Source organism: Triturus cristatus, chromosome 9 (genome assembly GCF_964204655.1).
Source record: "Triturus cristatus chromosome 9, aTriCri1.1, whole genome shotgun sequence".
Taxonomy (NCBI): domain Eukaryota; kingdom Metazoa; phylum Chordata; class Amphibia; order Caudata; family Salamandridae; genus Triturus; species Triturus cristatus.
In genome coordinates, this window is record NC_140592.1 from 691,152,521 (window position 1) to 691,178,416 (window position 25,896).

Here is a 25,896-nt window from a genome sequence, read left to right on the forward strand (position 1 = left end):
GTGCCGGTTGACGAATCTTCGCGAAATTTTCCAAACATTTGGCCAGCTCTGGTCTGTTCCTATCCTGAAAATTTCACAGTGATTCATTAAGCGGGGGCCGAGAAAAAAGGGGGGTCCCAAAACGCGTTTTCCCCAGGCATTTTCCCATAGGACCTACAGCCTGAACTGCTGAACAGAATTACACCAAATTTGGCAAAGAGGTAGTCCTCAGTTCAGACTCGTGCCTTTTGCTTAAATGGTGTAAATACGTTCAGTAGTTCCTGAGAAAATTAGAGTTAAAAAGATAGATATTTCTGGGCGAAGCTTAACCACACATCTCATCGTGAGATCTGATTGGCTGTCAGTACTTAATCCAAGAAGTGTTGGCAGCCATCTTGGGACCAATATACATGATAGCACCTCATTAAAAAGCATTGCAGTTAATAGAAGATTTTAAGACTTTAGTTACATTATAAATCAGTTGTTGATGGTACCATACTCATTTTAGGAATTGTGGTGTGTTCTAAGGTGATTTTACCATGTGAAAAAGCCTTCTGCTGTGATATCATGAATCATGTTTGAGAGAAAACTATTTTCTCATGCTTTTCACACAGAGGTTTGGACGGTGATCTATAAGCTAAACTGGGACCATATTTTCTGTAAATTCACATTATCTTTCTCAGTCATGTGAGAATGAAGTCTGACATTCTCAGTAAAACATGTACATCCAACAAGGTCAGAGACTGTCAGTTGATTCCTTTGTGTTCTACTGCAGCTTCCCAGAGTGTTCTAAAGAACAACTAGAGCGCTAACAGTCCTACTTATGACAAACGTATTGCACACCTGAAGCCATCTTGATTGTAATAAAGTGGTAACTCTTAAAACATTTAATTTAAAAAGGAACAAAATGAGGGGGTTCATTATGCCATAGAAAGTATGATTAATGCTGCAGAAAGAAAAATTAGGGCACATTTTGAGTGACTTCTCAAATTCTCTTCTATTTCATTAAAAAATTCTGACATGCAGACTGAAACATGCACTTTCAATACCAGCATCAGACTTCCCTTGTGTGCAGTAGCTTTACTACAGTGATCTAATAAGCAACTAGAGTGCTAACATTCTGAATTTATGGCAAATGTGTGACACATCTGAATGCCTTATTGATGAAATCAAAGTAAAAAACTGAAAGTATTTCCTACTGAGGAGATTGTAGTAAATGAGGAAATTAGGAAACTTCCTAACAAATAAGTCTCCCAAAATGGCCACCAGAGACAAAAGAGCCCAAATGTAGCACAAATATCACCCAGATGTAGCCCAAGTATAGCCCAATGACAGAATGTCCCAGAGTGTTCTAACGAACAACTAGAGCGCTAACAGTCTTACTTATGACAAAAGTATGGCACACCTGAAGCCATCTTGATTGGAATAAAGTGGTAACACTTAAAACATTTAATTTACAAAGGAACAAAATGAGGGGGTTCATTATGCCATAGAAAGTATGATTAATGCTGCATAAAGAAAAATTAGGGCACATTTTGAGTGACTTCTCAAATCCTCTTCTATTTCATAAAAAGATTCTGACATGCAGACTGAAACATGCACTTTGAATACCAGCAGCAGACTTCTCTGGTGATCAGTAGCTTTACTACAGTGATCTAATGAGCAACTAGAGTGCTAACATTCCGAATTTATGGCAAATGTGTGACACATCTGAATGCCTTCTTGATGGAACCAAAGTAAATAACTGAAAGCAATTCCTACTGAGGAGACTTCAGTAAATGAGGAAATTAGGAAACTTCATAACAAATAAATCTCCCAAGATGGCCACCAGAGACAAAAGAGCCCAAATGCAGCACAAATATAACCCAGATGTAGCCCACATGTAGCCCAATGATAGAAGTGTGCAAAACACTTATTTGTTGTGTATTTGCAGTTTTATATAGTGCAGACTTGTCAGGTATTGATATGCTTTACATGAGCATTGGTTACATCACACAAGATCAAATTCATTTTGGTTGTAGACATGGGGAGATTAAGTCATTTGACCAGAATCACAGAATGTTGTGCTGAAAAAGAAACTCCAACCTGGTTCCCCAGTTGCAAAGTCTGCAGCTCTGGAAGTAACACTACATCCTCTCCCTTAGGTGCAACATTTAACCATGTGGTCAACTGGATAAAAATATTACAAATAATTTAAAAGTTCTTTGTCGCTATTTGAAAACTCAGAAAATATGTCCTCATTTTCGTTTTTTAGAGCACTGACCATAATTTTGATACAAATAAGACCCTCCCATATATGTAATTTCTAAAGGAAATGCTCTAGGTATTACAGTTTTGATTACATCAAGATGACGTCAGGCGTTCCACACTTTTGTAATAAATATAGAATGTTAGCAATCTAGTTGTTCATTAGGATACTGTTGAGAGGCAGAGGCCAGGGGCACGGACTCTGAAAATTGAAGTCAGGTAGGAGAGTGCAGAGGCAACAATTTGACCACACTGGGCAGGCAGGAAGGGCAGTGGCAGCACAACAGACTATGGAGGGCAGTGGAAAGGGGGGCAGGGGCAACAAACCAACAATACAGGACTGGCAAGAGAGGCTGTGGCCATATAATATACAATTGTGGGCAGAAGGAAGAGGCAGTGGTAGTACAACCATACATGCCAACAGACCCGTTTCAGCCAGGAAACGTCCAATGTTTTTAAGCTCAAATGGCCTTTATTTGATCTGTCTCCTGTCTACAATCTCCTCTTTTTCAATGTAACTCAAAGGGGAAAATCAATACCCCATTTTTTTTCAAAATCTCCCTCTTACCAAGTTCAAAATGTTCGCAAGTATGGTACATTGGATCATGGTAGGGAGGAGGAATTGGGGTAGGGACATGGACTCGGATAACAGAGGACAGGAGGGACATAGAGAGGTGCACCAAACAGACCCTACAGGGCAGGCATCAGGGTTTGCAGCAGCACAATACACCACACAGGGCATGCAGGACGGGAGTGCAGCACAACAATCCATAGAAAGCAATAGGGAGGGGACAGGACCATGCACATGGACAACAGAGAACCGAGGGGAAAGAGGCAATGGTAGCTAGCTGACCATAATGGACAGACAGGAGAGAAAGCTGCAGCATAACAGACCATAAAGGGCAGAAGGGACGGATCAGGGGCATTACAATGGAACACACAAGCCAGGAGGGAGGGAATATGGGTCTGCACATGGAACAGAGGGCTGGGGGCAAGGGGGCAGGGCAGGAGCAGCAAGATGACCATGGAGATCAGGCAGGATGGGCAATAGAAACAAGACACACCATGGAGAGCAACAGTGAGACTATGATGGCATACACACAGACCATGGAGGGAAGGTGGGAGGGTGTCAGGGGCAGCTAGCTGACCACACAGGGAAGGTGGGAGGGGCCATGGAAGCACAGAAGAACATGCATGGCAAGTGGGAGGCTTAATGGCAGCACAATGGCTATGATGGGCAAGAAGGAGGGTGCAGGGGCATGCACAAAGGACCATGGAGGATAGAAGGGAGGGTCAGGACCTGGGCACAGACAAGAGAGTTCAGGGCAAGAGGCCTCACAACAGACCGCGTGGGGCAGGCAGGAGGAGCAGTTGCAGCAAAACAGACCAGGGAAGGCAGAAGGGTGTGGCAGTAAAATGGACCATGGAGGACAGGAGGAAGGGGATAGGGGCATTGCATGTGGACAGGCAGGGGGGAGGTGGCAGGGTCAGGTTACAGTCATCTGACAATGTTAGGCAGGTGGGAGGGGAGTGGCAGCTCAACAGAACACTCAGAGTAGATAGGAGTGCAGGTCCATGGAACATGGTGGGCAAAAAGGATGGAGCAGGGGCATGCACAAAGACATCGGAAGGCAGGGGGAAGGAGAATAGGGGCAGCAAGCTAAGCACAGAGGCTAAGCAGGAGGTCAATGATGGGCCATAGAATTGGGCAATGAAGGGCAGGAGGAGTGGACTGGTACATCATGCTAAATGGAGGGCAGTGACAGCACATCAGACCAGGCATGGCAGGAGGGAGGAGGCTAGTCCATGGATTCAGACAACAGAGGATAGGGAGGAGGTGGATGGGGAAGCAAGCTAACTGTTCAGAGAAGGTGGGTATTATGAACGTTATTGTTTTTAAAATGTGTGTCTGTGCGAACTACTTAAAATATGAACAAGTATGCAGCATAATCTCACTTTTATTCAGGAAGAAGAGGACGTTTGTGACTGTGACTCTGGGCTCACTTGGCAGAAACACCCCCTGACCCTCCACCCCCATCGCAAAATGTAATGCCCGTGAAAAGGGTAGGTGGACGCAGTGTTATATAGAACATAATCCTGAGAGCACGATTGCAATGAAAACTAGATATAGTATATGGTATAAACTATGCACCAAAAAGTGTGATATAAGATGAACCGGGCGTGAAATATAATATGCAATACATTGTGTGCAATGACAGATTCATTGGAGAGTGCAAGATAGCACAGGCACTAGCGTGTGCTATGCGATATGCGCCTTGGAGTGTAATATGCATAGGGCAGTGTTGTGTAACCTAACTAGTCTCTAAAGTTGTAATATAAAATATGTGCTGGGGAGTGTAACGTTGCATATGCACTGTGACAAAGATATGGATCCCAGACTGTAATATGTATGGCATAGCGCTGTACGTTATAACGTACGTTATAACATAGGCATCGAGGAAGGCACGTTAGATGGGGCAATATAACCCATGCGAAGGCAAGTGTGGCATGACATATTCACGGGGTGGTGTTACAGTGCACATGGGCTAGAGAGTGTCATAGCATACGCACTAGTTGGTGGAATACAACACAGAGGTGTGTGGCACTCGGTGGGCACTGGTGGGTGTAACACAGCATTGGGCTCAGCCAGGAGCACGCTGTGACTCAAGTGAGGTTTGTCTCCTTTCCAGAGAGTAAAATAAAAAGTATTACACATCCGGCGGTGGACGTGTGTTTTATTAACCGTGAGGGGGGTTTCTTACATAGTTTGGTTGAATTTTTGTCGAATCCCCTTTGAATGGCTTGGTGTGTGTGTGTATTAAAAGTGCCCATCAATAGCTACCTCAATAGCTACCCATGTTTGTATAAATAAACAACAAGGGTGTCTACTTGGAGAGTACCCACCGGCGGGGGCGTCGGGATTAGGCACGGTAGGGTGTCAGACACGTCAGAGCTTCACTAGCGGTGTAAATACATTTGACGTGGATTCATTGTCTGCATAGTTTCCTTTTAATGAATATCACGCAAATCGTCATGGTGATGGGTACATACGGTTTGTCCAGCATGTCCTAGGTATTTCTATAAATATATATTTTTTTAAATAATAAAAGCAAAGGCCGGCCCCAGGGGATGGGGTCCCCGGGGCCATAAGTGGCCTGAGGAGGGGGGCAACGCAGCCCCCTCCTAAAGAATAAAAAAAAAAGGCCATGACCCGGGGGTTGGGGATTAAGGCCTTGGGAGGGCCAAATTCAATTTTTTTCAACAAAAAAAATTAGGGTGCAGGCCCTGGGGGATGTGGTCCCCAGGGCCAATAAATTAGAAAAAGAAGGGGGGCCACGCAGCCCTCCTTCTTAAAAAACTTTAATAAATAAAAGACCGGCATCACGCCGGAGGCCACGCCCCCTCCTTGCAGCACTCTGCAAACGTGCCCCCTGGCCAGTTGTAAGTTGGGGAATTAATTCACCTTCAATACTGAGGGTCCCTGAGGGCCAACTAGCCCAACAGGTATCTCCAATATGCGCCAGGGAGCTGCGTTGCAGACAGGTGTTCTGAGGCCACACCCCTTTTTACACCTCTATGCAACGCAGCTCTGTGGTGTTTACTGGAGGTACCTAGTGGGCTAGTTTGACCCTAGGGACCCTTAGGATTCAAAGGGAGTTAATCTCTCAACTTAGAACGGCCACAGGGCACGTTTACACAGTGGTGAAGGGAGGGGACGGGGCCTGAGGTGACGTGTGCAAACACCCCCTGTGGCGCGTTTTAAGTTGGGGAAATAATTCCCTTTCAATCCTGAGGGACCCTGGGGGCCAACTAGCCCACCAGGTGCTTCCAGTAAGCGCCACTGAGCTGCGTTGCAGAGATGTGGTCCAGGCCGTGCCACATTTTACACCTCTCTGCAACGCAGCTCTGTGGCGCTTACTGGAGGTACCTAGTGGGCTAGTTGGACCCTAGGGACCCTCAGGATTGAAGGTGAGTTAATCTCCCAACTTAAAATGGCCACAGGGCGTGTTTACACAGTGGGGAAGGGAGGGGACGGGGCCTGAGGTGACGTGTGCAAACACGCCCTGTGGCGCGTTTTAAGAGGTAGTTTTAATCCCCTGCCCTATTATATACTAGGGACTTACTGAGGAGGTGATGCTAATCACAGGGGGACCCCAACGCATAGTGTTCCCTAGTGTATGTAGGTGTTTTCACTGTATTCTGAGTGTCTTTTAACATAGCACTGGCTCTAGGACTGGTTAGTCAAACTCAGTTACCACCAGTATCCGTCTGAAAAAGTTGAGGGTACAGGATGATTTTGCAACAAGGCTTCTTTCTGCTCATCTGTTTGTTCTTTCTGCACGTTATCCTTCTTCCTGCACTTTTCTTCGTCTTTGAGGACTTCTGTTGCTTTTTTCTGCATTTCTTTTTTTTCTTTCTGTGCGTTTTTTCTTCTTTCTTCACATGTCCTATCTCTGTAGGCATAGTTAGAAATTAGCATTTAAAAAACCTTTGAAATTCACTGAAAAAAACATAGGTTTCAGGCACGTTATAGTTAGGAATTAGCATTTAAAAAACCTTAGAAAATCACTGAAAAAACCATAGGTTTCAGGGGCGTTATAGTTAGCTGAACTTTTCACTCATATAAAACCATTGAAATTCCCTAACTCGCTCGCCCGCAATGCACTGCTGATGACTTCACATATTACGTCACTCATGACATGGTCACTGACATCACTGATGACATCTCAAATGACATCACTGATGATATCATCCTTGTGATAGAGTGGCAGACCTCCTCTCCCCCTAATATCACCTTTGATACACACATTCAAAAATAGAATTTTTTTTTTTCAAAACAATGGACATACCAATACCAGTTACAACAACCTATTCAGTAATTCTAAGATCCACATACACATACACTCATTCACCAACAGTCCTATACAGTCACTCATACATGTACTCACTCATCATATGTACTCATACACCTATACATCCTGTTACACAACGCCACAAATCCATAGAGTCACTCACACACATAGTCACTCATGCTAATAAAGAATCAAACATCCATTTACTTGCATATACAGTTATACACACACCACCACACTTACTTCTACAGAAACTTACACATACTTAGGGGCAGATTTACAATAACTGGCACATCCCTGCATATCAGCAGGGATGCGCCACTTATTGTAGGTCACGCCTCCGCCACCATGGATGCGCCGCATTTACAATGTGGCGCACCATGGGGCAAAAACGGACAGATGCGTGACGCATCTGTGCCGTAAATGCAGTGCATTGCTGGAGTTGTGTCGCAAGCACGACGCAGTTCCAGCGAGGCTCTGTGGTGCCCTATCTGCACAATGCTGCGTCAATCCTTACGCCTGCTTCAAGCAGGCGCAGGGTTTTGACGCAGCATGGTCTCAAAAGTGACTGAGTGAAATCTTGTAGATTTCCCTCAGCCACTTTTAGGAGGCGTTCCTGCAACGGAACGCACCCCCTGCACAGGAACGCCTGCTTCTGGCGCAGGGCTTTACAACATGATGCATCTCCCAGACACTATTGCAACAACACATCATCAGTAGGGTAAAACTAACCTGTCTCACGATGGTCTAATCCCAGCTCACGTTCCCTATTAGTGGGTGAACAATCCAACGCTTGGTGAATTCTGCTTCACAATGATAGGAAGAGAATAAGTAATAAAAGTCAGACACGGAGAGTGAAGAAGCAGTAGTGGCTGGTGACATTTGAAAGTGGTGCGGCGTAAAGTTTCTGTCGGAGTGCACCGTGGCGAGCGAAGTCTGAACGTCTTAAAGGGGGCTCGGGGGTGGAGTTTCGAGAAAATTTTGAAAATAGAGTGGGTAAATGGTGCATTTTCAAGCAAATTTGAGAAGCAAGAAGGTTAATTAAGCAATTGTGAAAGTGCAGTTATTACATTAATAAAGGGTTGTCATAACAAAATGTAGATAGAAGTGTTTCTGAAGCTAGGCCCTGCCAGTGCCACGCACCTCTGAGCAATACACACATGTGTGCCAGCAGGGCCCAACGTCAGAAACATTTCTATTGTTATGTTTTTGAAGCTAGGCCCAGTGCTGGCACTCAGGAGGAGGAGCTTTAAGCCCATGTAGGCTATGAACATAGAGGTAGGACTTGCTCTTAACGCATTGTAAAAGACCTCTGGTGGATGGGACCGCCTCATGTTGTGATGACTGTCTGGGACAAGGGGGACCAATGAGTGGGGTAAGGACTGCTTGGTGGCCATTTGACCTGCCAGTAATCTCTGCTTTGGGCCTACCCATCTCTATGGTCCTGCAATGCAAGCAATACATTTGCTCACCGGTCTTTTTGCAGGCCCTTTGGAAGGGGCTTGTTGGGCATTGCAGCGCTAGCCCGACAAGAAGCCCAGTCCGATGACGAAGCTTGGCACCTTTTGGTGGGTGAGAACTTGTGCTTCCTAAGGAGGACACCTCTGATGACTTCAGTTGCTCCTATTGCAGAATAAGGTGATAAGGATTATTACTGCGGACCTGCACACTCAATTTATGGCATACTTCGAGGGAGGACGTGTGCTGGACCGGAATTCCTCTCATCCCTTCCCTTTCTTAATGTTTGAAGGGAGATATAGACATGACTATAAACCTGCAGATATAGACACGCGCAAATCTAAAAGCACAGCCCAATATACACACATTCGAGGTTACAGACACACACACGCACAAACACACACACACATTCGAGGTTTCTCTCACACATATACACACACATTCGATATTCCTCTCACACACACACAATGTATCTTTGTGTGGCATCCTTGTGTGAACACCTTCTCTTTGAACATGTGCCCGTTACTGTGTTCTCCCCGTGCATGGATAATTCTCTTTAGTGGTGTCAGTGAAAGAGAGGCAGGCAGCTTGCTGACGCCAGTGAGGGGTATAGGCCAGCCCACCGATGTCAGTGAAGGGACATACGAGGAAATAGGGAGCACTCAGCGAACTGCAGAGAGAAATACACTAAACAGCGTGATCGCGGCAGAATCGTGAAAGAAAAGGCATTCACAGTATTTTTTGTAACCAGATTTGCATATTTTAAAATTATGTCCAGGAGTGGTACCAGCAGGCACAAGAGGATCCCAAATGCGTCATTACTAATAATGCTTTGAGGTAAAAAACATAAAATAAATAAAGCATTAAGTAAATGTTGTGTACAGGGTGCTTAATTCGAGTACAGCAAACTGAGATGACATATTAATCCTTGGAACAATCATAGCTTAATTCTCATCCCAGCTTCACTATGTCACTAAACTCCGTGATCCTGGGGCGATCGTTTTCAACCACACAGAGCAGGTCAAGAAAATAGTTATGTTGCCATTATGCGGAAAACGACGCAGCCGCAGAATTTCATAATTCCAGTGGCCCTATCCATAAGAAAGCGTAAATTACGTTTACTCCATAAGAGAGTTGCAAGGATGATGCAGCTGTAATGTTGTCGCTTTTCATAGACAGTAATTCAAGAAAAAAATGCATTTAACATGCGTCTCCTCGTCTTGCCCTCCCTCCCTACACCCCCACACTAGAAGGCAAAACATAATCTATTTTGGTGAAAGCTGGCATCAGTGGGGCTGAATTATAGCATTTTCTGTATGATGTTACGGAAATAAATAAATGTGCCATCTCCAGTAGTGGGCCTCGTGCCAAGAAAAAGTCATGAATAATTGGGGCAATGTCTGATTAATCTCAAAGGAAACCCGCGCTGGATTCCTGTCAAGCGTTTAATTTAAACACTTATCAAATGCATTCGGTAACCTTTCTCACTAAAGAAGTACATAAACTGAACAGCAGCGGGTGGACAAATGGCTGAATCAAATCTCCTAAACCCAGTAGTATTCACCTTGAAAAGAAGTGGCAAAAAGTGAGCCAAATTCTTTCTAACATAACTTCCCTGAAAAATTTGCAACACGTTTTAGTTATCGTGCGCATTTTTGAGGTGATAAATATTTCAAACATCTTAGAGCATATCTTGCCTCCTCCCCCCCAAAAAATGGGTAAAACCACAGGTTTAATGCACAGTTCTAAGCAGTTATTCAGGAAAATTAAAAAGTTGTGGGTCTGTAATAGTAGACATCAAGCGAGTGTCACTTTTGTCTACTGAATTGTTTGCTTAATGTTCTCCCTCAACACTGAGTCAACTTCTTTGCACTAAACCCCTCTCATCATTCACGTTTTGTGGAAAAAGTCCGCGTCACAGAGGGCAGGAACGTGCAATATAGTTCTCTTCCACTGAACCAATAAAAGCTGGTGCCTGAAAAGGAGACATGAGGCTTGCCAATGGGAGTTAATGATGTCTCGTGATTCTACTGTCACTTAGGTTTCTCTGCAGTTACAGAAGCTACCGACCCATCAAAGGGCACGGATCCTTAGCAGCAGTGATAACCGAGGGCAATGCTTGGTGGTGGGGTGCTGGGGGGAGGTCGGATATGATCTGTTCGATATTCGGCTTGGCATTTCTATTGCAACGTAATTTCACCCAAAAACACCACAAAATATGCAACTGTTATTCGAAAACAAAACTCGGCAGGATTTTTAAACTGGCAACTTCACATTGCAATTGTTTACCAACTTAGCACATCGCACGGATAGCAGTGCAAGCTGCAGATTATATTTAACGGGATCTTTTACTGAATTATTTCCCACGCGCATCCGTGCAAAAGGAGGACTGACTGCGGTTTACTACAGGAGCTCTTAAGGCGGGTACAATCACTATGGGCTTGTAACTATGCCATGATTGTCGTCGCGGCTTACAATTCTCGGGGGGGTAAAATATAAATAAAAAATGTACCTGGTCCTGATCCTGGTCCCGCGTTGCCTCTGCCCCTGGGCCGGTGTGGGGCCGGAACAGGATTCACAGGAACAGGCATGCTCCCTCCTCCCTCCCCTGAGTCCTGTAGCCAATGGCAGCATTGTGACTGGTGCAGAGACCCGGGCGGCGCCCAGCCGGGCACCAGTAGGGACGCAGCCTACATAAAGAAAATGTAGAATGCGCATGACTGTAGGGCCGACCAAGCAGTCACCGCACTCAGAGTGGTGCAAGCCACTCCTCCCCGCCCAACCCCCGAACCCGCCCCCCACCAGGCATCTCCTCCCACCCGCCCCCAACCAGGCATACCTCTGCTTTCTCGCAGCGCGAGAAGCAGATAATAAAATGGTATTTAAAATACCATTTTATTTTCTGCTTCTCGAACTGCAAGAAAGCAGTGGGGCGGCGCTCCAATGCCCAAATGGAGCAGCCGCCACTGTGAAGAAGAGAGGGAAAGCTTACCTACAGGCAACACTGGGACAGTCCGTATATAAGCATATAAGTATATAAGCAGATGAAGGCTACTTGAGTGATGAGAGGCGCTTAGCCTTGACTGATTATTTTATCAGTGCAGCTGACCTTGTGAGATGAGAATAGCAGAACTTATTTCATTGAACATAAGTTCCATTGTTAAAACATATATGTTGGATTGTGCCATATCTGAAACTCAAAATAAGTTTTATCTACTGACGTGCTAGAGGTAGGTTAGCACTTAGAAGAAGAGAATGAGGACATAGGTGCTGTAGATTTAATGTAGCAGCTATGTTTGAATGGCTCATCCTGTTCACACTCATATCAGTCGCGACTCACAATTCTCACAGGTGGGGGGGCAGAGGGAGGGTAACACGGGGGTTACCGCGGGGGGGGGAGTCTAAAATAAAACTAAAACTTACCTGACCGGTCCAGCACCGCCTCTGCTACTGGGCTGGGTTCTGCGTTTTCCTGCTCCTGAACAGGAACATATATATTAACAAAATGGGGTGACCCTGTGTCCCTAGGAACCTGGGTATTTAATATATAAAGAACAATGGTTCCCTTGGGTAGAAACAATGTGTATTGTAGTTAGCTGTAGTTACTTCAGCATAACATATGATACATTTCTGAAAGCAAGAAAATTTCTTAAACAAATGGGGGAAGGAACAAGAACACAGAAAGAGGGTTTTTCATTGATTTATGTATCAGAATTGATAGCATTCGTTATGCGAACCAAATTACATAAAACAAAAATACATTGCAAAAATGTTTGTACTTCCAAATTCATACAGTGATGCACAATGGTGAGATAGTGGTGCTCAGTGGTGATATAGATACACAGTGCAGTGAGGTGGTAGTGGGGGGGGGATGCGGTTTGTTTTGGAGGGCCAAATTCAAGAAGCAGTAACAAGTAAATAAACACATTCTATAGTTGATAACGACTATGTTCTGCAATCTGTGCCAAAATAGATCGTCGAAGTTTCAACCCTATGGGCGCTTGGTGGAGTGTCACAAGCGGGTCTTCATCAGGACTGTGGAGGAGGAGAGGCCGCCTATGGGAAGGAGTATTATAATAAAGAGTGTTCAAGTTCCCATTGTTCAAAAGTAATTAAATCAAAAATTGAATTGTATTATAGACTCACCCTAAAATTTCAAGGGCGGTCAAGGCAATTGATTGAAAGGGTTTGGTTTATTCTAGCAAGATGTCTGTGAAAAATAAAATGGTATTTGTAAGTGCTAACTCAGATGTGAGTAAAAACACAATAGCTTGGAATAATTCTAAAATCTTACCAACTGTGATATGAATTGCACAGAAGATCTAAAGGAAAACAAGATAAGGGAAATTAATCCCTAGAAACCGGAAAATGATTTGAGAGTGGTAAAATCAGGGGGCAATGGTAAAACTCACCAAAGAATGATTGTATTCTGGTAAAACGGAGTCCTCAAGAAACACTGCTTTCTGGTTGCAGAGCAAGTGAGAAATGAGCTCTTAAGTACTCTAGGCCAAAGCTCCAGCTGGGAGCTTGATGATGATTGACAGGTGTGTTCAAGGACAGCATCACAAGGCCTCACTGCCGAGTCGAAAGGGATACAGCTGAACTGTAGCTAAAACAAACAATTAAGTACTGCCAGGTAAATGTGTGCGGACGAAGTAAAGGGAAAATTGTCGATTTGGATAGTTAAACCAAAATCGCTTTGGCGAATGTATTGGGTAAGGGAAAAAAGTATTCATGGTGATACTACCTTGCATGGAAACAATTGATTGATTCTAAAGGAAGGGCCTACACAGGCAAGCTGGGTTGGGCTCCCACCATGAGCTTGATGATGATTGACAAGAGTGTTCTGCTTATGTAGAGATCCCATGGGTGAGATCAGGAATCTCATACAAGCTTTGGTAGAGGATGGCATACAGCAAGGATTTCTAAGCAAACAAGAAGGAGAATTCCTCATGCAGAAGGAACCTAGGTTACCAACTATCTATACTCTACCTAAGGTTCACAAGCGCCTCAACAAACCACCAGGTAGACCGATAGTTTCTGGATGCGGTTCAATCCTGGAACCCCTGAATCAATTTCTGGATCACTTTCTTCAGCCTTTTGTACTAGATACCAAGTCATATGCGCGTGACACAACCCATGTGATCCAACTCTTGGAGGGACAGCCATTTGATGCCAACACCCAGTGGCTGGTCACTTTGGACGTAGCCTCACTTTATACGTCTATACCACAAGAAGCTGCATCAAGGGTGGTAAGGGACTCGCTTGACAGGCGTCCTAGACCACATTGGATCCCTACATAATTCTTGACAACCATGTTGGAAATAGCCATGAGGAAGAACTATTTTGTTTTCCTTAAACAATTTTACTTTCAATGCAAAGGAGTCGCTATGGGTGCTACATATGCACCGAGTCTAGCGAATATTTTCATGGATTCCTATGAAGAAGAACACTTATACAGCTTGACCAACCCTTTTCTGGAGAATATTGAGGTCTGGAAGGGATATATCGACGATGTTATCATGGTCTGGACCGGATCAAGAATGGCACTAGATGAGTTTCTAGCTTGGCTCAGTCAGAGGACTATGGATATCCAGTTTACCATGACTAAAAACAATGCCAGCATTGATTTTCTAGACCTCACTCTGAAAGTCGAGGATGACCGTATCTTTTGTGATTTATACCGGAAACCAGCCAAAAGAAATACGCTCCTCAAATACCAGTCACATCACCCCCGGAATTTAAGGGACAGCCTCCCCTTTGGGCAATACCTGAGACTCAGGAGGAATTGCACACGCAGGGTTGACTTCTTCAGGGAAACGGACATCCTGACTACACGGCTAAAAGAAAGAGGTTACCCTCTTGGACTACTCAGGAGAGCACGGAAACGAGCCTGGTATTGTCCGTGAGATGAGCGGCTAAGACCTGGCGATAAGGAGAAGACGCCAAAGGGCCTGGTATGTGTTACCACTTTCAACTCCAAAAGCAATGCCATCAAGAAAATTGTAAAGAAGTATTGGAATTTGGTTGCCAGTGATCTACCTACCAATTCTGAACCAGTCTTTGCTTTTAAGAGGGGCAGAAACTTGAAAGACAATCTAGTAAAAGCCTATTTGGAGACTCCAATAGGACCAGACATCAGGGACCAGCTGGGATTACCGCCACTGATAGGACATCACAAATGTGGGAGTTGCAAAGCCTGCCCCCTTACCATCGAAGGTGTGTCTTTTACACACAACCACAAAACCCACAAACTTCCAGCATTTACCAATTGCAACAGCATGAATGTTGTGTATGCCATGATATGTCCCTGTGAAAAAGTTTACGTGGGTCAAACAACTCAGAAGGTAAAAACGAGGATACTGCAACATATGAGCAGGGTGAGATGCAATGTCCCAGGAGCGCCCCTAGTCGAACATTTTTCGAACAAAATGCACACAGCTACAAGTCTTAAATGGCTTATACTTGAGAGGATACTGCCCAGTCCCAGGGGTGGTTCCATTGTTCAAGCTCTCAGGTATAAAGAGTGCAAATGGATACATTCACTTAACTCAGTAACCAAGGGGCTCAATGAACAAGAAGAGACTTTGAGACAGATGGGCCAACTTTAACCCCCCACAGTACGAATGTCCTTTAAAATTACATGTCTTTGTTATGTTAAACTGATCTTAGCACTTAATGTTTCTTTTTTCATGTCCAAAAAACCACAGCGTTGTTTACAAAAATTATCTAATGACTATTAATACTTTTGTATTTTCGGAGTGCTTTAGATCCGTTGTTTCTATCATTTATTGTGCTTTTTCATGATATTCTTGTTACTCCTGCATGAATCACTGTGTTTTCATTACATAAAACACACTTTATCACCGAGAGCGAATACCTTTCTAAGCCTCTAAATTTAGGCAAGATTGTATGATCAGCACCCGCATTCAGAATCGATGAAGTGCATTTTTATAAAAACTGCTTCTCCCTCAATACATTTATCTGCTTTGCAGAAGTTCAATTGATTTCTTACAGCCGCTTTCAGCTGGAGTTTTTCAGCTACAATCCCACCCAGCGCTAGTGAAACCCTGTGGTTGCTTTCTTTTGAACACTCTTGTCAATCATCATCAAGCTCACGGTGGGAGCCCAACCCAGCTTGCCTGCGTAGGCCCCTCCTTTAGAATCAATCAATTGTTTCCATGCAAGGTAGTATCACCATGAATACTTTTTCCCCTTACCCAATACATTCACCAAAGCGATTTGGGTTTAACTATCCAAATCGGCAATTTTCCCTTTACTTCGTCCGCACACATTTACCTGGCAGTACTTAATTGTTTGTTTTAGCTACAGTTCAGCTGTAGCCCTTTCGACTCGGCAGTGAGGCCTTGTGAGGCTGTCCTTGAACACACCTGTCAATCATCATCAAGCTCCCAGCTGGAGCTTTGGCCTAGAGTACTTAAGAGCTCATTTCTCACTTGCTCTGCAACCAGAAAGCAGTGTTTCTTGAGGACTCCGTTTTACCAGAATACAATCATTCTTTGGTGAGTTTTACCATTGCCCCTGATTTGACCACTCTCAAATCATTTTCCGGTTTCTAGGGATTAATTTTCCCCTCATCTTGTTTTCCTTTAGATCTTCTGTGCAATTCATATCACAGTTGGTAAGATTTTAGAATTATTCCAAGCTATTGTGTTTTTACTCACATCTGAGTTAGCACTTACAAATACCATTTTATTTTTCACAGACATCTTGCTAGAATAAACCAAACCCTTTCAATCAATTGCCTTGACCGCCCTTGAAATTTTAGGGTGAGTCTATAATACAATTCAATTTTTGATTTAATTACTTTTGAACAATGGGAACTTGAACACTCTTTATTATAATACTCCTTCCCATAGGCGGCCTCTCCTCCTCCACAGTCCTGATGAAGACCCGCTTGTGACACTCCACCAAGCGCCCATAGGGTTGAAACTTCGACGATCTATTTTGGCACAGATTGCAGGACATAGTCGTTATTAACTATAGAATTTGTGTATTTACTTGTTACTGCTTCTTGAATTTGGCCCTCCAAAACAAACCGCATCCCCCCTCCCCCCACTACCACCTCACTGCACTGTGTATCTATATCAATACTGAGCACCACTATCTCACCATTGTGTATCACTGTATGAATTTGGAAGTACAAACATTTTTGCAATGTATTTTTGTTTTATGTAATTTGGTTCGCATAACGAATGCTATCAATTCTGATACATAAATCAATGAAAAACCCTCTTTCTGTGTTCTTGTTCCTTCCCCCATTTGTTTAAGAAATGTTCTTGATTTCAGAAATGTATCATATGTTATGCTGAAGTAATTACAGCTAACTACAATACACATTGTTTCTACCCAAGGGAACCATTGTTCTTTATATATCCTGAACAGGAACAGGCATGCTCCCTCCCCCCATAAGCCAATCACAACGCTGCGATGGCGTTGCATGCAGCCTACACAGAGAAAATGTAGAGTGCGCATGACTGCTTTGATCGGCCCCAGGGCCGACCAAACAGTCAGGGTACTCACAGTGGTGCAAGCCACTCCTCAACATCTCCTGGTCCTGGTGCTGCAGAGTCAAGAACCCCCTCAACGCACCTGAAGCACCCGACATCGGTGGGCACTCGTCTACCGAGCCCCTGGTCACTCCTGAGTGACCCAGACTCTGTCCCCTCTGCTTTCAGGTACTCTTCATCAAGAATAAACCATTGGATTCTGAAAGACACTTTCCTTCTTCCCAGCAGTGCTCTTCTTCGAAGTCCTCCAAAGAGATCGATGGCAGTTTCCGACGCCACTTCAGACCTATGTACCCAGCTTCCCTGGGATAGGTACCTCTGTACTATGGTACCCACGGGTGGGGTGTTTCTCCAACCTCCTAACTTCCACAGGGTTTCTTCGAAGTCCCCTTAGAAGGGTCCTTAAACTTTAAACCTTCAACCGTGACTCTCCTATAGAATTGTAAGTTGCACGCTTTCGTGTTCCCACACAGCACCCATCCTCCGTGGAGGCCCTATTTACTCACATTGGGTGGTTCCTTGGGGTCCCAGTGATTCTACATCCTCTCGACACTGTCTTGACTCAAGTCGTGGTTCTTATACCACTGTTTTAGTATATGGTTTGGTCTCCCCCCCTAGAGCCCACTGTGTGTTAGTGCTATTTACTATTGTTTCTGTGCTATAGTATTGTGTGCTTTGTGAGTATCCTCGTGTAGAGGGTACTGTGTTATACTTAAAGAGTGTTATATCAATAAGTACATATTTTTATAACTACTGTGTGGTTCTCCTTTCATTTAACCAATACTATAAGGTTGCATTCTGGTAAAACAAGCTGCTTAAAATTCCTTCAAGACTAAGCCTGCTCTCCACAGCTACCACTTGGATAGCTTTCTAAGTTATCTTTGACCTCTTAAATCACCATAAGGGTTGTTTGAACTGGTACAGGGTGCCCACTTTAATTAGTGGACAGCATATACCAGGCCAACGCCTCACAATGGGTCTTAGAACTCTTTAGATTTACCTTCCATAGTAGTGAGCATTGAAGAAGGCTGAAGGAACCCAAACTTGGTGTCAACTTCCTGAGTATGGTATGTAGAGCAAGATTGTTTTCCTTTGTTGATTTGTTTTGTAGGAATAATCAATAGAGCCATGGACAGCGGGTCCCTCATAGAACAGCGTGCTCCTCAGTCCTTTTTTCTGTGCCACTTGCAGGGTCTTTCTGACTTGTTGGTCCCATGGTCAAGTAAAAATATATTTGCTTGGTCTCTCACCCTAATACAGTGAGCTTTTTGAAATTCTAAGGGTGTTAGAAAGTTAATTCCCAGTAGCCAAGGCAGGAGGATTGCCAAGGAGAGCACCGAGGGGCATATGCATCAACATTGGCATTTGCGATTCCTTATTAGCGAAAAATAAGGATTCGCTAATAAGGAATAGCAAAAGGCTATGCATGTAGGAATCGCTATTCAAATAGTGATTCCTTAACTTTCCTTAATTGCTACTAGCAAATTGCGAGTAGCAATTAAGGAATGCCATCCCAATCATTCCTATGGGCCTCCAGGCCCATAGGAATGAATCGGAGATTGCATGAGCAAATAGCGAGTACCAGTAGGTTCTCGCAAATTGCTCATGCAATTTCAAGGGTGCAAGGGTGTCAAAATGACACCCTATTGCACCCCTGAAATTGATATGTGCACATATGTTGCAAACACATGCTCTAAGGGCATGTGTGTGCGCAACATGAAACTTTGAAAAATGCACAAAAGTGCATTTTTCAAAGTTTTAGCAAATTACCATGCAGTTCATCTTCATGGTAATTTGCTCCCCCTATTAGCGAAATCGCTAATTTTTTAACTTTGATGCATTGCATTTAAGGAATCTCACTTTGGGATTCCTTAAATGCAATCGCTATTTAAGGAATCGCTATTTAAGGAATCCCTATTTAAGGAATCGCTATTTAAGGATTCCTTAAATAGCGATTTTTGCTTTTGGGTTGATGCATTGGGATTGGGTTTTTTTAACTCAATACCGGGAGCTATTAGCGATTCGGTATTTTACCGACTGGATTTTGGCTTGATGCATGAGGCTGTGAGCCTTTTTTTCGTATACTTCCAGGATGCCATAGAAAAGGATATTGTCTCTCCTAAAGTAGTCTTCCAATTCTATGTTACCGCTGTGTAGATGGCAGATGTCAGTGTTTGTGTCCAGTAAGTTTGAAAGGTAAGCCACTTGTTTATTGGCCACCCACATTCATTGTTAGAAAATTGCATTATATTAATAAACAGATTTAATATCAAGAGCTTCCACTTACACTACAATGGCTGAGAGTTTGCACATGGGTGTCTCTAGTGTACCTTCTGGCATCTTGGTTGGTGGGATGCGAAATAATCCAATATGTCAGTTTCCAAGAAAAAAACTGGACGATCGGGTTGCTGACTTCAGAGTAGGTTACCCCCAGCATATGGGTGCAAGTACAAACAACAATTACCCTGAAGATGTGAAGATCAGCATTAAAAGCAAGGCCTGGGCGGCAGAGTGGTCCTTAACTCAGTAGTGATGTGGGTCAGAAACAGGCAAAGTGATAATTAAATCAACTTATAAAAAGTCTTCTACAAAATGGACCCCCTGTTGTTGGTGCACATAGTAAAGTGTGCTTGAACATTCTGCGTTCAGTTCTCAATGAAGAGCCACAGTTTTGAAATCATGGAGGACAATTCTCCTGGTATTATAGGCAACACCCAGGCTAATTCATGGCTGAGCAGAGCCCCCCAAATCATTCCTTCCACTGTCAAGTAGGACAAGATGAAACAAAATTTGCTGACTAGAGGTACTACTTACCAATATACAATAATGTCCAATTTGTTCTGTGGCATTCTGACAGCAAATCTTCCGTACACTCCCAACCACAGCTGAAGCAAAGCATTTGACCTAAAAATGGCAGAATCAGCTGGCCACTACTAGGGCAATCATGTGCAGCTGTATGACTGATCTGCGCATGGTGTGGTATGGAATGTTAGATGGCAGGGTTAGAAATGGGGGTCTCTACTTGGCAATGGTTTACACCTTTGTCCAAATAGGGACCCTTCTCTAGTCAGGGTAAGGGGGATACACTTCTAAAATACCCCTGCTCACCCCCTTGGTAACTTGGCACGAGCAGACCAGGGTATCTCAGAGGCAGTGTGTAAAGCATTTGTGCGCACATGCAGTAATACAGAGAAAACAATGGACACCACACCAGTTTAGAAAAATAAGTAATCTTTATCTAAACCAAACAAGACAAAAATGATAAACATCCGCAATACAGTAATACAAATATGACTTTTGAAAGGTGGAAACAGTTCTCTCCATAGCAAACTATAGATGCAACACTTTCAACACAAAATACCTTAGATGCTTCAAAATCATAAACAAAAACAGCCGCAGGGAAAGTGGTGCTTTGGACCTTACTCCAGGGGAGGTGATGTGTTGGTTCCTTACTGCCACGCCGGTGAGGTGATGCGTTGGTTCCTTACGGAAGGGAAGGTGATGCATCGGTTTCTTACTGTGCAGGGGGGGAGGTGATAGCCGCGTCTCCTTCACAGAAGCGTTTGGGCATTGCCCCACTAATTATTGCCCCAGGACCAGGGCCCATGCAGTTATCAGGGAAAATAATTAATCAACTGCTCACTAGCTACTTACTGTCTCAGCCGTAGTCCACGGGAATTACGTCATGCATGTGTCACTTAGCCCACTGGCAGCAGGCTTTAGGGGGTGGGGTTAGTCTGAGTCAGACTAAGCCAAAGAGAGGCAGCAGTAATGCACATGTCGGGTTGGCTGGGTGCCTTTCACTGGCCAGCCCGACATGTGCAATTGTAGAATTCCTTGCCTGTAAAATGAAGGAGCCGAGGGGATTGAAGCCACAGCCCCTGGTCTCTCAAGGAGTGGCGAGTTGTCCTGCCTCAGACCAATCCAAGCACTGCTTTAGCAGCACCTGGATTAGCTGCTTCAGCGTTTGTGTCTCTAGGCAAAGAACGCAAAGACGACTGGTCATTGGCTCGGAGCATATGGACATATTCACCAATCACTGCATGGCTTTATTGTGAAGCCATGCAGTGATTGGTCATTTGCTGCCCCCCTAGCTCAGCATCTCTCTGGACTAGGGTGACCAACCGTCAGTAAATTTCACGGACAGTCCATAATTTCGGCCGTCTGTCCGTTGTCCATGAAGGATTCTTTAACGGACGCCATTTGTCCGTAATTTTAACCGGGCACCGATCGCACGACCCCAAAGCCGGCACAGCTTCCACCCACTCCCTGCTTGACTCCGATGCTGCTGAGGTCGGGTGTAACAGACTCCTATGCATTACCAAAGCTCAGATACCCAGCAGCATTGGAGAGGCACAGCGGGATAGCAACCCTCACACCTTCAGCCCTTGATGAGCTGTTAAGAGGTGCTTGAAGGTGACTGAGAGGGAGGGGCTGCAGCTTCAGGAGCAGGGGCATCTATGCAGATGCAAACAGCCCTGAATGCGTCATGTCTCTGCAATTTAGAGGGGCCTCACACATTCCCTTCCTGCCCAGGGCCCCAAAAATCGTAGAACCGGCCCTGATTACACCGAGGTAGCACATGGTTCTCTTCACAGAGCTTAATTACTGTTACAAAATTGTAAGCAAACCTTGGTTCTTCAAACATGCAGTCTATAATGTAATAAAATAAAGAAATGGCACAATCGCACCCACACTGATTAACAAAGTATGGAAGACAATCAGTTAAATCAGTTCTCTTGGGCTATCTCCTTTAAGTACTGTACATCACAGTGGGGGATGTCAAAATGAACATTTTAGAAAGAGAGCCTGTCGTCTCGGTGTCTTGTCCAGGAGGGGGTGAGAAGCCCTAACCCACCCTGGAAGAGACCAAGATGATACTAGAATACTGCATGCCCACCTCTGTGCCCACCCTGGTGGATCCTGTTCACCCTCCGGTGATGGCTCCTGCCCACCCCAGTGATTGCTCCTGTCCCCCCATGTGGTGGCTCCTGTCTCCCCATCTACCTGTGATGGCTCCTGTACCCCCCCCCCCTTCCCCCGTGATTCCTGTCTCTGCCCTGGGTGGCTTCTGTCCCAGTCCTGGAATGGCTCCTGCAGCGAGGGTGACGTTCTTGATGGGCCTCTTCTCAAAAAGGCTCAGCTCAAAATTAATATGAAAAGGTGAGCGAGTGAGTAAGTGAAGGGATGAGTGGATGGCTGGATGAATTAGTGAAAGGGTGAATGGATGAATGAAAGATTGAATAGATGGATAATGATAGAGGATGGATGGATTGATAAGTGATTGGAAGGATGGATGAGAGAAAAGGTAAATAGCTGGATGTATGGGTGGAAGGGTAGCTGGATGGGTAAAAGGGTGGATGGATGAGTGAAAGGATGAATGAGTGAAAAGGTGGATGGATTGATGAATTGATAAGTGCAAGGGTGAATGGATGGACGGATGAGTGAAAGGGTGGATGTAAGGATGGATGAGTGAGTGAAAGGGAGGGTAGATGGACAAAAGGATGAATAGATGAGTGAAGGAGTGAAAGGATAAATAGATGAGAGAAAGGATGGATGAGTGATAGGGTCAATGGATGGATTCATGAGTGGATGAGTAGATGGATGGGTGGGTGGATGGATGGAAGGATGGCTAAGTGAACGGGTCGATGGAGAGAGAAAGGGAGGATGGATGGATGACTGAAAGGGTGGATGGGTGGAAGGATGAGTGACTGGGTGGATGGATGAGTAAGTGAAAGGATGGCTGGATGGGTGAAAGGGTAAATGGCTGGATGGATGAGTGGATGGATGGGTAGAAGAGTGGATGGATGAGTGTACAGATGGATAGGGTGAAAGGGTAGATGGATGGATAATGGATGGATGAGTGCAAGGATGGATGAAGGGATGGATGAGTGAAAGGATAGATGGAAGGATACATGATAGATAGGTTGGCAAATGGTTGAATATGTTTGGATATGGCTGGGCTTACTTATATACTATTGTGCGACCACCTCAGCTGTGTCTGTAAAACTTACCTATTGTCCTGAAGTTTTGTCCTGAATTTTGACCTCCTGTCCTGAATTTGTGTCCTGAATTTTGACCCTTTGTCCTGAATTTTTACACTCACCGTCCTGAATTTGCACCAATGCCAGTTGGTCACCCTACTCCGGACCGTTCTCTCCCCCTCCCCGTACGTGCATGCCATGCCCATTGCTGATTGCTCACGGAAGGGAGTGGAGGACTAGTGGAGATAGAGAATGTCAGGAGGCGCACCCAGGAGAGCTGAGCTCCGTCTTACCTCTTTAACCTGGCAGGCCTGAGGCAGCCTCGCGCACACTCCTGTAGTGAGTGATTCACCACATTATTGGCTGCTGCACTGTCTGTCTGGTAGCCCCCTGCAGGCACCTGGTTTAGTCTGACCTACTCTGAGATGACGAGAGAGTTACTGTTAGTATTATTTTTTATTTATGTTTTTGTTGTTGTTGTATAGTGTATTTATAATATCATGTTGATGCGAGTAAATGTAAATGTAAATGTAGTGCATTTATATAGCGCTCCGCACCCCCCCGAAAGGGTCTCTCAGGCGCTGTGCGCATACCGCTGTGGAACCCTTCCTGGCCTTTCCCTGTGAAGTGCCCACTCCTGGGCACCCCCAAGGTGAAGCCTGGCATCCTAGCGCTTTTGGGGCCGTTGTGGAGATTAAACAAGCTATTGCCCAGAGTTGCAGAGTGGGACCCATGATTAGAATAGGCACGAGGCGAGAATTATTGGGTCCGGGAAAATTGAGCCCAAGACCCGCCGAGGCGGGAATCGAACCCTGGTCCGGGCCAGACCTCTGCATCAGGGTCTGCCGCTCTAACCAGTGAGCCACACTTCTCCACTGCCACGAGTGACAGTCATGTGTGAATTGCAGTCATGGCCGTAGTAATCAGAGCACAGCTGCCGACTTTGGTGCCTCCAAAAAGTCAGCAGCTCTCCTCTGGCCATTACGGCCATGACTGCAGTGCACACAACTCAATGCGCACACACACCCCCTCCAAAGTTGGCAGCTCAGTCAGCTGTGCTGTGGCCAGCATACCAATACCGCCATAATTCCCATGGCTCAACATTTTTTCGTGCGACGTAATGTGCAGCAGGATTCATGGGCTATGAATGAGCCCTGCTGCACACTACGTCACACCATAAAATGTTGAGCCATCGATGCCGAGACTCGAACCTGGCTGGTTCACCTGAGGGAACCAGGTTCGACCTATCCAGGGGCGTAACACAGGCCCCCACAGCCCCCACGGTGCGGGGGGTCCCAAGCTCCAGGGGGCCCCTCAGCACAGCACTCTGGCTGCAGGGCTCCTGATTGAGCCCAGATGGGGCCCCTCCAGGTGCCTTGCAGGGAGGCCCCCTCAAGATTCGTTATGCCAGTGGACGTATCCTGTTTATTCGTGCGATGTACGATTATTATGGACTCACGGCACACGCTCATCATTCTGGACTGCCAGCCACGCTCATGATGTCAAAGCCAGCCAGCTGCCTGTAGCTCTTGAACCGTTGAGTTCCCACAATAAACATTAACACTCTTTGTAGTGCAGAGTGACTCTGGCGGAGTCACTCTGCACTTAAAGAGTGTTAATGTTTATATAGCATCGGGAACGCAGACTGACTGGTCTGGTGCACTGCAGTCTGCAGACAGACAGCTAGGCCCACCCTGCTGGAGCCTGGCACGCAGCTGTGTATGCTTCAGAGGTGCGTTGCTAGGCCCTGCGCACCTCTGAAGCATTCACAGCTTGAGCCAAAGGCTTTATGCGTTTCCACAGAAGCTTTATCCAGGCAATATAAAATCAGCACCATTGCATTTCAGCATTAAAGTCATCTCATGGAGCACCGCGTGCGTAAGATAGGGGTGAAGGAGCAGGACAAGCGTATCTGACAAGCGGTAATAGTAAGGTTGAGTGCAAAAGCTGATAAGGGAAAAAAGTGGATGTGCCTTTAGTTCAGAGTGGAAAGGAAAGACCGAGTTGCTGTGATAAGCGAAGTGTGTTTAAAAAGCCCTCATAGGGGATGAATGATGGTCGAGCAGAAGACTTTAGCAAACTCTCATTTGCAGCCAGCACGGAGCCAGGTTCCAGGAGAGCGGGCCTAACTGTCTGCACCAGAATCTAGCTCTGCTAGTCACTGGCTAGGCCCTGCCTCGCACCTCATTAATTTGAGTGTCTGCCGCAGACTGCATTCACTGCATAGAGAAAGTCGGGAGGCGCACTCAGGAGAGCGGAGCTCCGGCTGACCTGCAACTGACTGTAACCATGTAGAAAATGCATTTCTACTTTCTAGTGAAAGCCGACATGTCCGAAAGAATTACCCCCCAAAAAATTTTTTACTACAATTATAACAGTTAGACAGACTATTAATAATGAACGTTGTTCCCCTTGTTTTTTTAAATATTTCCTTTTATTAAACATTCATCGACATAAGATATGCAGTACAGAGGAAACAGATCACACATTCTTTGTAGCAGAAATAATGTCAGTTAATGTTGCATAATAGTACATTGAAAAAAGATTTTATGGGGTAGAGGGCTCGTCCAGATCAATACTATGCGGTGGGTTGCAAATATTCCGTCGGTAGGCATTCCAGGGGTTCCATGTTCGTGACCACTTTCGAGGGCAGCCTCATGCCACATATACTGTCTTTTCTCTATACATACACCAATCTAGGTCTGCTTCCCATGCTTCAACTCTAGGTGGTTGCGGGGCACCCCAAAGTTGCGCAATATTCCATTTTGCTAGCATTAACCCCAGTGTGACCCATTGCTTTGAATAGATGTGGAAGTCTGTGGGTTCCCACATGTTGAGAAGGCA

General features: G+C 45.1%; 1 protein-coding gene across 3 annotated transcripts in view; it reads left to right on the top strand.

The window, feature by feature from the left end:
- The window catches only part of LOC146798508 (cytochrome P450 2F2-like), a 528,068-nt gene that overhangs the window by 75,479 nt on the left and 426,693 nt on the right, over positions 1–25,896 (top strand). The gene's annotated exons all lie outside the window — the stretch shown is intronic.